Here is a 13,076-nt window from a genome sequence, read left to right as displayed (position 1 = left end):
AAAGCCTTTAGGTGAGCACTACTGATGTAATCTGACACAGCTAAAAAACACATTTTTGTGTGTATGGTGCAGGAGATTGAACCCATGGCCTTGTGCATGCAAAGCAAGCACTCTGCCAACCCCAGCCCTAAAAAACACATTTTGATGATGTAATTTTTAAAAGAAAAGCTAGTTGAAAACAAAATTATGCCAGTTTGAGGGTTTTGGTCATCAAAGAAAGCATAGAAGGAATTGTCTAAAAATCTGAGTTAGGCACTACTCAAGAAATGGGATAGCTATGCCCTGATCAATAAAACAAATACACAAGGGAACAAATACTCTAGTTAATATTTGGGGAGACTGACAATTAGAGCAATCATAGCAAATGGTATTATGCAACTAACTTACCTTGTCTTGATTCTATGGTACCAATAATCTTCAGATTGTAATTTGGCTTCCCATGAAGACCCTCCCACAGGGAAAAACTTTGCTGTTTTCAAATCTATGTAAACAAATATGTTTGTCTTTATAAAAAACTGGCCTTCTGATTTATATATCAATCTCTTGTGAAAGTCCTTAGTGTGAATCCACATTCCCAGCATCAATCAACTCTGTGACATTTACAATATTGAGTTTATGGACATGCAAAAAAGACCAGACCCCAAGCTGTCAGGTTTCTTACCAAATATCCTTCCTTTCCTGGCAATGCTCACATTACCCTGGGAGCCTGTCATTTAATAACAAATACATTATAAACAGATATTGTTACAGTTTGAGATGAGTGAAAGTAGATAATATGCTTTAGATTATATACAGTGCTCCTTGACTTACAATGGGATTATGACCCCTAAAACCTGTCCATCATTATTTATCATAAAGTATCATTAAATTGAAAATGCATTTGACACACCTAACAAACTTCATAACTTACTAACACAGAACTTGGTGGAGTATGGATTATTTCCTTATACCTCTTATCACATGGCTGACTGGAAGCTGCACCTGGCTCACCAGCATTGCCCATCATAGCTACAAACTATCATACTGCATATCACTAGACTGGGAAAAGATGAAATTCAAAATTAGGTTTCCTACTGAATATGGTTTTTTTTTTTGCCCTGTTATAAAGTAAAAAAAAAAAAATTTAAAGCTGAAACATTGTAAGTCAAAGACTGTATACGCTAACACTATATGTAATAAGTATATATTCCACTAGTAAATAAAAGTTAATTTTATGGACCCAGAAATTAATAACACCTGGATGGTCCTCCTAGTTTCCTGAGGTTATTGTTTCTGAAACCTACTAATTTTAGACTTATTAAAAAGTATTGAGGGGGCTGGAGTTGTGGCTCAGCTCTAGGCTGGGGTGTAGTTCAGAGGTAGAGCACTTGCTTAGCCAGGTGCAAGGCCCTGGGTTCCATCTCTAGCACCAAACAAACAAACCAAAAAAAGAGAGAGAAGAAAAGAGGGGGAAAAAAAGAAAATTTAAAGTTGAGTCTAATTGTAATCCCTGTATCATTTGGAATCTTCACTTGTTCCTCATTGCTTACATCAAAGATTATTTCCCTGCCTGGTATAGTGGTACACCCCTGTAATCCTAGCTGCTCAGGAGGCTGAAGCAGGAGGATCATAAGTTCAAAGACAGCCTCAGCAGTTTAGAGAGGCCCTAAGCAACTTAGCGAGACACTATCTCTTTAAAAAATATATGGCTGGGGTTGTGGCTTAGCAGTAGAGTGCTCACCTAGCACATGTGAGGCCCTGGGTTTGATTCTCAGCACCACATAAAAATTAATAAATAAAGGTACTGAGTCCAACTACAACTAAAAAATAAATATTTAAAATAAACTATGGGGTGGCTGAGGTTGTGGTTTAGCAGTAGATTACTCATCTGGCATGTGTGAGGCCCTGGGTTTGATCCTCAGCACCACATAAAAATAAATAAAATAAAAGTATAGTGTCCAACTACAACTAAAAAAATAAACATTTAGAAAAAAAGTATGGGGGGGGGCTGGGGTTGTGGCTCATAGGTAGAGCACTTGCCTAGCATGCATGATGCACTGGGTTCGATCCTCAGCACCATATAAATTAAAAAATAAAGATATTATATCCACCTATAACCAAAAAATAAATATTTTTAAAGTATGGGTGCTGGGGTATAGCTCAGTTGATAGATTGCTTGCCTTGCATGCACAAGGCCCTGGGTTCAATTCCCAGCACACACACAAAAAAGTATGATGAAAATTTGTACTGCTAGAAATAATAGCTAACTTAATTCCATAAAATTATACATAGCTGGGGATGTAGCTCAGTGGCAGAGTACTTGCCTAGCATGCACCCTGAGTTGGGTCCCTAGGCTCCGATTTGGATTCCCAGCACAAAAAAAAAAAAAAATTATCTAAATTATAAAAAATGTAATACCTATGGGAATTGACATATAGCTGTATGTGTGTGTGTGTGTGTGTGTGTGTGTGTGTATATATATATATATATACACACACACTAGTCTACTTTCATGCACTCTTGATATTTACAGAATCTAATATGAATTATGAGAAATGCCCAGTTAGGTTATTAGATATTCAGATAGATATTCAGATATCCAGTTAGATATTCAGATCTATATGTGTACATAAGTATGTTCATTCATGATCCACGATCCACCTACACAGATACATTACCAGTGCCCACTTTTCACTTCAATGAATTTCTAGATATTGCGTTGTAAATGGTATAACTTTAAAGTGGATTATTTTTCCAAGGTAATTATTGGGGCTTTGCTCCCAGAAAAGGATTCAACTTTAAGTAAAATCATGACTACAACAAACCATGTCATAAAATAAATAAATGTCTTCACAAATTAAAAATGAACTTCATATAGGAAAGGTAGCAGAATACAACAATTACTAATAGGGCATTATGTAAAATTGTGGATGTGTAACCGACGTAATTCTGCAATCTGCATTTGGAGTAAAATTGGGGGTTCATAACCCACTTCAATCTAATGTATGAAATATGATATGTCAAGAGCTTTGTAATGTTGTGAACAACCAATAAAAAAAAAGAAAAAGAAAAAAAATGAACTTCATGTATTCATGTAATAAATAGTTATAAAGGACCTTTATGTCCTAGACATACACATTCTCTATCCTTCTTTTGTGCATAAATGTTTTGTGCAACTTATAAGGGCCCCCAATGCACTTGTAGCACGGGATCCAGAAACCCCAAGTCTATCATACGTTTTACTAAAAGAAGTAACCCAGGTATAAGAAACATTAAATGTTTAACAATTGTGTTTATCTTCTTGGGATTTTGAAAGTTTGACACAAGGCTTTAAAATGCTGCCTAGGGAAGTTTGCAGTAGGTCTCTTTTTCTTTTTTATAAACTTCTTGAGCACTGAAGCATGGCACCCAAACCCCTTAGAGAGTGCATGGAAAAAAGGTTTCTCTAGGAGCTGGGCCACAGCTTTGAACACTGGAGTAGCTTCACTCACTGCAAGAAAGATTTGGGCCACTACCAGATCCCTGCTGGGCCTCACATCTCTCAGAATCTACAGCCTGTGAAGTCTTTGAATAGGCTCACATTTCCCACAAATTGCCTCTGAGCCTAACACTTTAGAGGTAGCTGCAGCCTGGCTTTAGATCCACTATCACTGCAAAACATACCTGAGAATCTAACCACTCCCCACCCCCACCCCCAAAAATCAGTCTCAGAGCAAAGATGAGAAAATGCATTGGTCTGTCCAATTGCCTGGCTCCTTTCACACCAACAAAACTGCTGCTCCCAACTCCAATCCCAAATATAGCTAAAATCTGGAACCTAAGACCCTCTTTTTATCAAAAGACTATCAAGATTAACCATCTAGACCAAGTTAGTAATAAGCCAAACCCACTATCCCTGTTTTCCTCTATTATTGCCAAGCAAGTAAATATCTTATTTGCTATGTGACCACGGGTAACTTATTTAAACATTGTCTGTATTCTCAGCTGTACAATGAAGACTCTACTTCATGAGGTTGTTATGAGAACTAAAGATAATCCATGCAAAATACTGTTAAATTGTTATTTTTATCAAGATGGGGAGATGATACCTCTCTAAATTCATGGTTGCTGGCCTCAACTGAACCTTTCATTTATCTGGAGATACATATCATGTTTTTAGCTTACTTTCTCATTCTCCCCAGTGACAGTCCCCAAGCTTCTCCATTCTTCTCAAAACTCCAATTCCTGCCAGGTGTGTTGGCTCATGCCTGTAATCACAGCAGCTCAGGAGGCTGAGGCAGGAGGACCACAAGTTCAAAGCCAGCCTCAGCAATTTAGCGAGACCCTGTGCAACTTAGTGAGACCCTGTCTTAAAATAAAAAATAAAATGGGCTGGGGATGTGGCTCAGTGGTTAAGTGCCCATGAGTTTAATCTCTGATACCAAAAAAAAAAAAAACCTCCAATTCCTGTACAGCCCTAAATTATGGACACTCTAAAAATAAGATAGAAGTCTCTTGATAGACAACCACTTCCTACTACCAAACTAGAAATATTTTCACAGCCACTCTTTCCTACAGTTAAAATGAAAGATATCACTTTTCCAATCTAGGTCTAACTCCTCCAGCTGCATTCCAAATACCAACCAAGTATGGGTCTCTCAATAACCTTACTTAACCTATTATTATCTCTTTTATATTTTCAACTTCTCCCTCTCTATGGGCTGCAGCTTTTTCAAAGGAAACGCTTGATGATTTTCACATTATGTAATGTTCAAACAACAAAGAAGTATACTAACAATAATAATAGCTAATGTTTATGGAGTACTTACCCTAAGCCAGGCACTGTTGCAAATTCTTTCATATATTAACTCACTTAATTCTCAAAGTGATGTAAAGTCGATGCTAGTTAGTATATCCACTTTATAGATGAAGAAACTGAGGGAGATTAAGTAACTTGGCCCAAGATTACCCAGTTATGTAGTACAAGAATCTGGCTTTGAAACCAAATACTTACAACTTTCTCCTCTCTACATTACAACACTTAGTGCATTGATGCAGGCCTATAATCCCAGTGACATGGGAGGCTGAAGCAGGAGGATTGCAAGTTTGAGGCTAGCCTTGGCAACTTAGGGATACCCTCAGCAATTTAGAAAGATGCTGTCTCAAAACAAAAATAAGGGCTGGGGATGTAGCTCAGCAGTAAAGTGCACCTGGGTTCAATCCACAGTTAAAAAAATTACAACATGTAATCCCCACCTCTTCCTTCTATGCCCTGCTCTTCTATTCCTCATCAGCTCTTCCCTTCCAACCCCATAGGTAATCAATGATAGTTTTATGTATAACCTTCCAGAAACTTTTTGGTGCATCTACATATATATTATACATATTTGATTTTAAAAAACATAAATTAGCAGGCCACAGTTGCTGAGAACCATTGCCAAGTAGGAATGACGCATCGAAATTTCCTTCCAGCGTACCCCATGTTGCTTAGAGGAAGGACTCGTGGAAATGGACTTGCCTTGGATATTTGCTGTGACTTTGCATGTATGTTTGAGAAAGTTGACCCTGCTCAAGGACCAGAGTGGATCCGGGTTTAGGGAGGATCCTACTGGATTAGGGCAGATCAGGTTTTAGGGAGTATCCCCTCCTTGGGTTTAGGGCGGTTCCAGGTTTAAGGTGTACCCTGCCGGGAATAAGGCATATCCTGCTGCCTCAGGCACGCCCGATCCTTGAGTTCCCATTGAGTTCTCACGGAATTCAGAGAGTATTTTTGGGAGACAGAGCCCAGTGGAGGTGTGGAATTTGGCGAGAACGTGAATTTCCCCAGAACGTGTTTGTAGAGGGCCGGTGTGAGTTCGGGAATAAAGAATTGCTGTTTGAATCTACAAAGCTGTGAGTAGCTCGTGATTCTGTGCCCAGCCAGACTGCGGCACACAGTGCCACATTCCTGTAATCCCAGCTATTCAAGAGGCTGAGGCAGGAGGATCACGAGTTCAAAGCCAGCCTCGGCAACAGTAAGGCACTAAGCAACTCAGTGAGACCCTGACTCTAAATAAAATACAAAATAGGGCTGGGGATGTGGCTCAGTGGTCAAGTGCCCCTGAGTTCAATCCCCGGTACCCCAAAAAATAAATAAATAAATTGGATCATAGTATGCATGCTATTTTCCTTTTGCTTTTTTTTCACCTCATGGGTGAAATTCATATTGGAGATCTTTTTGTGTCATATAAGAAATGGAGAGAGAGAGAGAGAGAGAGAGAGAGAGAGAGAGAAATAGGAAAGTGATAGCTTTTGAGGGCTACAGCACACCACAATTTATTTAACCATTCCCCCTCAATCAGAAATCATTTTGTCACCTACGGGTAGATTGATGGGTAGAGTAGAGCCATGGAATTCCAATGCTCCTCAGACTTTTGACTAGCCTCCCATCATCAGGTATCAGAGCCCTGTGCTCTAACACCTATCTTACTTTAGAAGTCCTCAATTGCATCAACAGAGGATTCATTTGGGACCCCATATATAGCCCTTCCCCTGGAAGAAGTCAAGAGCAGAATAATACACTGAGACTAAAACCACAGTTCCTTGTTATTCTGTCAACAGCAGTCAAGAGGGAGCCCATGCATCTCAAGTAAAAGCTCAGAGTGGAGAAATATCAAGCTTCCTTAAACCTTTACTTCTATCAACAAGAATCAAGGAGGACCCCAGGTGCCCACTCCTCCCTATTACCTCACTATCACTACCTCAAGTCCACAAGGGACTATTCTCATTAGAACATCTGTCCATTTATGTCAGACACTATAATAAGCCCCAGACTCTTAAGCCAACCCTCAAATGGAGATTAATCTCCATTTGGCTTTGTACATTGGCCATTTTGACCCCATCTCTCAGGTTTCCCCAACTTATGAAGCCTTTCCATCATACCTCCTGGAACTCTGGACCTTCTATATTCTTAGCCTCCTTTCTGTGCGCTCTCTTCTTCATCTTCTGATTTTAAAGGAAATCTGGATCTTCTGTGAAAACATTTCTTTCCCTACAGACCTCACATAATGGCTGTTTATCCTCCCACGGGGTGAGTTGGTTGTCCAACATGTTCCTTATCACATTTCTAGACCACTCCCCTCCCTAAACTTCCCTGTTCTGAATTTCATGACACAGATTATATAGTATCCATCCACTGCCACTCATTGCTGCTGTCATCTTATGGTCTCTGGATTATTCCCCTTCATTGCTCAATTTTAACTCTAGGATATAGTCACCCCAATAAAATACTATTATAAATTCAGAATCTTTCAATATGTGTTTGCTTGATCCTTCCAACACCCTATTCTTTTTTTATAATTGATTTTATTTTTTTAAATAAAGTCAGGGGGCTGGGGATGTGGCTCAAGTGGTAGCGCGCTTGCCTGGCATGCGTGCGGCCCGGGTTCGATCCTCAGCACCACATACAAACAAAGATGTTGTGTCCGCCGAGAACTAAAAAATAAATATTAAAAATTCTCTCTCTCTCTCTCTCTCTCTCTCTCTCTCTCTCTCTCTCTCTCTCCCCTCTCTCACTCTCTCTTTAAAAATAAAAAAAATACATGTCAGCGGAATGCATTACAATTCTTATTTCACATATAGAGCACAATTTTTCATATCTTTTTTTTTTAAAGAGAGAGTGAGAGAGGAGAGAGAGTGAGAGAAAGAGAGAGAGAATTTTTAATATTTATTTTTTTTAGTTCTCGGCGGACACAACATCTTTGTTGGTATGTGGTGCTGAGGATCGAACCCGGGCCGCACGCATGCCAGGCGAGCGCGCTACCGCTTGAGCCACATCCCCAGCCCCAATTTTTCATATCTTTGTATATAGAGTATATTCACACCAATTCATGTTTTTATACATATACTTTGTTTTGGGGGGGTTTTTGCATTATATTTTTATTACACACATATACCACCAAAGTACATGTATGAAGTCACGAATTGGGTGTCAACATACTTTATATACAAACAGGGATATGAAAAATTGTGGCATATTATGTCCAACACGCTTTTCTCTTAGTTCCTTAAACTCCATTTTCCCAATGATCTTGCTTGCCCTCTACCTTATCTCAGCCACTCTCTTCCTTGGTCATACCCTAGTCTTTGTCTTTAGCAGTAATTGAAACCCCATTGTTATCTCATTTTCATGTAGGCTATTCTGTTTTTTAAAAATTTATTTATACATAACAGTGGAATGCATTATAATTCTTATGCTATTCTGTTGTTGTTGAGATAAGGCATCAGACATTGTCTGTGCTGGCCTCAAATTCCTGGCCTCAAGCAATCCTCATGCCTCAGCCTCTCCAGTAGCAGGAAGTACAGATGAGTGTTGCCACACAGTGCTCATATTTCACATTCCGCACCACCTCCTTTCTTTCTTTCTTTTTTTTAATACTCTTTATTTATTTATTAATTAGTTAGTGATTGGCGGATACAACATCTTTGTTTGTATGTGGTGCTGAGGATCGAACCCGGGCCACACGCATGAGAGGCGAGAACGCTACCGCTTGAGCCACATCCCCAGCCCCACCTCGTTTCTTTATATCTCATTCCCTGTATACCCCAATGCCAACACTCTTTTTATGCCACACTTAAAGCTCTAATCCATTGATCCTACTAACTGTCCACTGTCTCTCACTCTTCTCACCCTCTGAGTTCCCTCCTTACCCAGCTTGTATTCCCTAGTCAATCATTGTAAATACTTCATTCCATATAGCCTCAATTCCCTTACTTCCTTCACTGTGATATACTCACGCAGCAAAACCTTGACCTGAGTTGAACCCAATCTTTCTGCCTTTATCCATTTTCTATCACTGTAACAAAATACTTGAAACTAGATAATGTATAACAATTAGAAGTTTATTTGGCCCACAATTCTGAATGCTGAGAAGTCCAATATCAAGGTGTCATGATCTGGGGAGGACCTCCCTGCTGCATCATGGTATCAACATATGACTTTGGACATTGTTTCCAACACATGAATTTCATGGGACATTGCCTGCTATGATTTAAACACATCTGCCAAATTTCATATATTGGAATTTTAATCCCCAGAGTCAAATATGATAATGGTACTTGGATATGGACACTGAGGAAGGTAATTAGGATGAGATAAGGTCATGAGAGTGGCACACCCATGATGACATTTGTGGTTTTATAGGAGGAGGAAGAGAGGTCCAAGTTAGTCAGCTTGCTCTATCTCACCATGGGATGCTCTCGGCCATGACATACATGACACAGTGGGAAGTCTCTCACCAGATGCCAAGCACCATGCTCTTAGAATTCCAGAATGATGAGTTAAATAAACAACTTTTCTTTATAAATCACACAGTCTGTGGTCTTCAGTTACAGCAACAGAAAATGGACTAAGACGTCTAAACCATAGCATCTGCTTACTCGATTCTCCCTCTCCCTCCCCCCCCCCCTCTCTCTCTCTCTCTCTCTCAGTGCTGGGGATTGAACCAGGGCCTGTGCATGTGAGGCAAGGACTCTACCAACTCAGCTATATCCCCAGACCATCTTTTTTTATATGTATATTTTTAATTGTAGGTGAACACAATACTTTCATTTTATTTTTATGTGGTACTGAGGATCGAACCCAGTGCCTCTCATATGCCAGGCAAGAGATCTACCACTGAGCCATGCCGCAGTCTGGCTGGGCACAATTCAGGAGTCACTTGTCAAAAGAAACGAACTTTATTTTTAAAACCACACACGCCAAACAAAACAGCTCCTCAGGAAAAACCCTCAGAGCCCAACTGCCACCACCGGCTTCCCACAAGCCTCACCACCTCCCACAATCCTCCTGCTCTTGAGGCCGATTGGCTGGGTCTTGTGGGCGGAGCCTGTTTTACTGCAGCTGCCACAATTTGCCCTTGTTCATTAATGTCTCTGGCATCTAAAGCCTGTTTTACTGCAGCTGCCATGACTTGCTCTTGTTCATTAATGTCTCTACATAATTTAATATATGTGTTTAAATCTTCATGCTTCCATGGTCTAATGATTTCTCTGCACCAACGATTCACTTGGTCACAAGCCAGTTGTTTTTTTAATGGCATTGCTTGTTCTGTATTCCCAAAAACTCTGGTAGCTTTTTGAATAAGCCTATCTACAAATTCAGCGTAAGATTCATTAGCTCCTTGTATTATCTTAGATAATTGACCTTGTAAACCTCCATGTCCTTGTAAAGTCTTCCATGCCCTAACCGCCTCTACAGCAATTTGTGCGTATACGCCAGGATCATATGCAATTTGTTGCTGCTGATCCTCATAAGCTCCCTTTCCTAACAACATATCTAGATTTCTCTGAGGATAACCAGCTGCTGCATTTCGCCTAGCCATCTCCTTGCAAAATTCCTCATTGGCAACCTTCCATAACAGGTATTGACCTCCATTTAGCACAGCTTTACACATATTAGCCCAATCTGCTGGTGTCATGTTCAATTTGTTAATGGATTTGACCAAGCTTACAGTGAAGGGTGCTTGAGGACCATAGGTTGTTACAGCCTCTTTTAGCTGCTTCACTGTTTTGAAATTTAAAGCATGGTGAATTCACTGCCCTCCTACCTCAAATACAGGGCATGTTAATACTTGAGATCCTGTCTCAGGATCCCAACTATCAACTGCGGGGGTTGGGGGCCTCCCAGCATACGGAGGTGGCCTTATTAGTTGGACATTTACATCCTCTGGTGATAGAAAGGTGTTAGTAGCAGTCTCCTGTAGAGGTGGTGCTGATGGTTGGACACATACACTCTCTGATAGAAAGGTGTTATTAGCAGTCTCCTGTTGTAACTTTTCCCCTGATGGCTTTTTCTGCTCTAAACTTTCTTTCTCTGTCTGACTAGTTCAAGAGACCTTCTCTTTTACTTGAATCTTTTCCTCTGTCTGACTAGCTTGAGAGACCTTCTCTTTTACTTGAATCTTTTCCTCTGTCTGACTAACTTGAGAGACCTTCTCTTTTACTTGAATCAATATGTCTTCTCCTTCCTCTACCATTGTCTGAACTGAAGGCTTTGGACTAAGCAAACAAGATACAAACGTCCACAATGGCAATGTGCCAACTGGCAGAGTCCCCGGGCTTTTCTTTTCTATTCTTTTTAAATCTTCACCATGATGGTTCCATTGTGATATATTTAACAACTCCTCCTTAAAAAGCCATGGGCTACATTTTTGTATTGTATCAACATATGCCCTGACTGCTCTTGATTTTACTGGGATGCCTCCTTCCTCTAACAATTTACTTAACACTCTTTTGGTTTGTTTTTTACTAATTTCTGATCCCATATTTCTACTATAATACAACCCAACAAGATAACACCAAACAAAACCGAGATAGAATGAAATAAAAATGGAACAACAAAAAATCATTATAGTCTTTCTCCCTATCTGTTCCTCAGACGCAAATAGTTTTTCCTCAGATGTGAGCGGTTTTTCTTCCATCTCACTCATCTCCAGGGACAGGCAACTTAAAACAAAAGTAAAGCAAAACAAAAGAGGAATCTTAAAATGGCTATCCATCCTCTCGCCCTGCCCTCAGGGGCGAGCAGTTTACCTTATCACTTACCCTCAGTCGCACCCCGTGCGAGCCACCAAATGCCACAGTGTGGCTGGGCACAATTCAGGAGCCACTTGTCAAAAGAAACGAACTTTATTTTTAGAACCACACACGCCAAACAAAACAGCTCCTCAGGAAAAACCCTCAGAGCCCAACTGCCACCACCAGCTTCCCATAAGCCTCTCACCCACAAGCCTCTCCACCTCCCACAATCCTCCTGCTCTTGGGGCCGATTGGCTGGGTCATGTGGGTGGAGCCAAAATAGTCCCCCAATGAGCAGCTCCGTGGTCTGAAAGGGCAGGGAAACAGCCCAATGAGCATCACCACAGAGGAGCCAATCAGCTAGATGTTGCTGGGGTCGCTGTGAGCCAATCATCAGCTGGCAGTCTGAAAGTTTGCTGGGGCCCCTTCGGCTGTGGCTCTCAACAGAGCCAAATCTCCAAACCTTGTATTCTATTATATCTTGTTCCAGACTGCTGAATGTGGCTGGAGAAAAATCCAGAAACAAGTTGACTGGCTTCATTTTAAATTTATGAATGCTAATCTTAAATGGAGCCCTTAATGCTTCCTGGTAATCATGTTATATATTCCCAGACTAGTGCTTCCCAATACAACTTTATGAAATGATGAAAATATTCTATAATGTGTGCCATTCAAAATGGTAGCCATTAGCACATATGGGCTACTTATATTTACATTTAAATAATTGAGTGGAAATTTTAAGTGAGTTCCTTAGACATATTAGCTACATTTCAAGAGTCCAGTAGTCACATGTGGCTAATGCTTAAGTGTTGTGCCTCCCAGCACCAGCAATCCTTTGATCCCTACACAAACATCCAGTCCATTGATCTTATCGACTTCAAAGAAATTCATTTGGCCCACATTTCTGGAATTCTGAAGTTTTGTGGGTTTTTTTTTTTTTAATGTGGTGCTGGGGAATCAAACCTGGTGCCTCATGTTTGCTAGGTAAGCACTCTACCACTGAACCACAACCCCAGCCCAAGGATTTTTAAAAATATTTTTTTAGTTGTCAATGGACCTTTATTTTATTTGCTTATATGTGGTGCTGAGAATCGAACTTAGTGCCTCACACATGCTAGGCAAACACTCTACCACTGAGCCACAACCCCAGCCTAGCCCAAGGATTTTTTTGAAGTTTGATGTCAAGGTGCTAGCATTTGGTTAGGTCCTCCCTGCTTCATCCCAGCATGTATATTATAACCCACATAAATAGCATAGGCCATTCACTTTCTCACTCCTCTAGCACATTATTTCTCTTCTAACCCCTAACATCTTCTAAAGACTCCCACTCCATCTACCCACTTACACCAGCATCTGTACCCATATACTCTGTCTTCTCTACAGTTGCTATGAATAACTGTTTCTCACGGTATGATCTGATCAAGAGGTCTTCCTGTTTCCAACTACATATGTAGAGGTTTGTGTTTATCTTAGTTGATTTGTGCTGCTATAACAAAATATCTGAGACTAAGAAGTTTATAAATAATAGAAATCTATTTCTCACAGTTCTGAAAGTTTAGAAG

The 13,076-nt window shown here is 40.3% G+C and overlaps 1 protein-coding gene across 3 annotated transcripts in view; it reads right to left on the bottom strand.

The window, feature by feature from the left end:
* The window catches only part of MCTS1 (MCTS1 re-initiation and release factor), a 73,561-nt gene that overhangs the window by 14,601 nt on the left and 45,884 nt on the right, over positions 1-13,076 (bottom strand). For all 3 annotated transcript variants that reach the window (XM_081277452.1, XM_081277454.1, XM_081277453.1), the window contains one exon: positions 388-481. The gene's annotated coding sequence lies outside the window, so the exon portion shown is untranslated. The remainder of the gene's footprint in view (positions 1-387; positions 482-13,076) is intronic.

Source organism: Spermophilus citellus (assembly GCF_964194105.1).
Source record: "Spermophilus citellus genome assembly, chromosome: X".
Classification (NCBI taxonomy): domain Eukaryota; kingdom Metazoa; phylum Chordata; class Mammalia; order Rodentia; family Sciuridae; genus Spermophilus; species Spermophilus citellus.
Note: the sequence above shows the minus strand (reverse complement) of the source record. Positions and strands in the feature narration are given on the sequence as shown.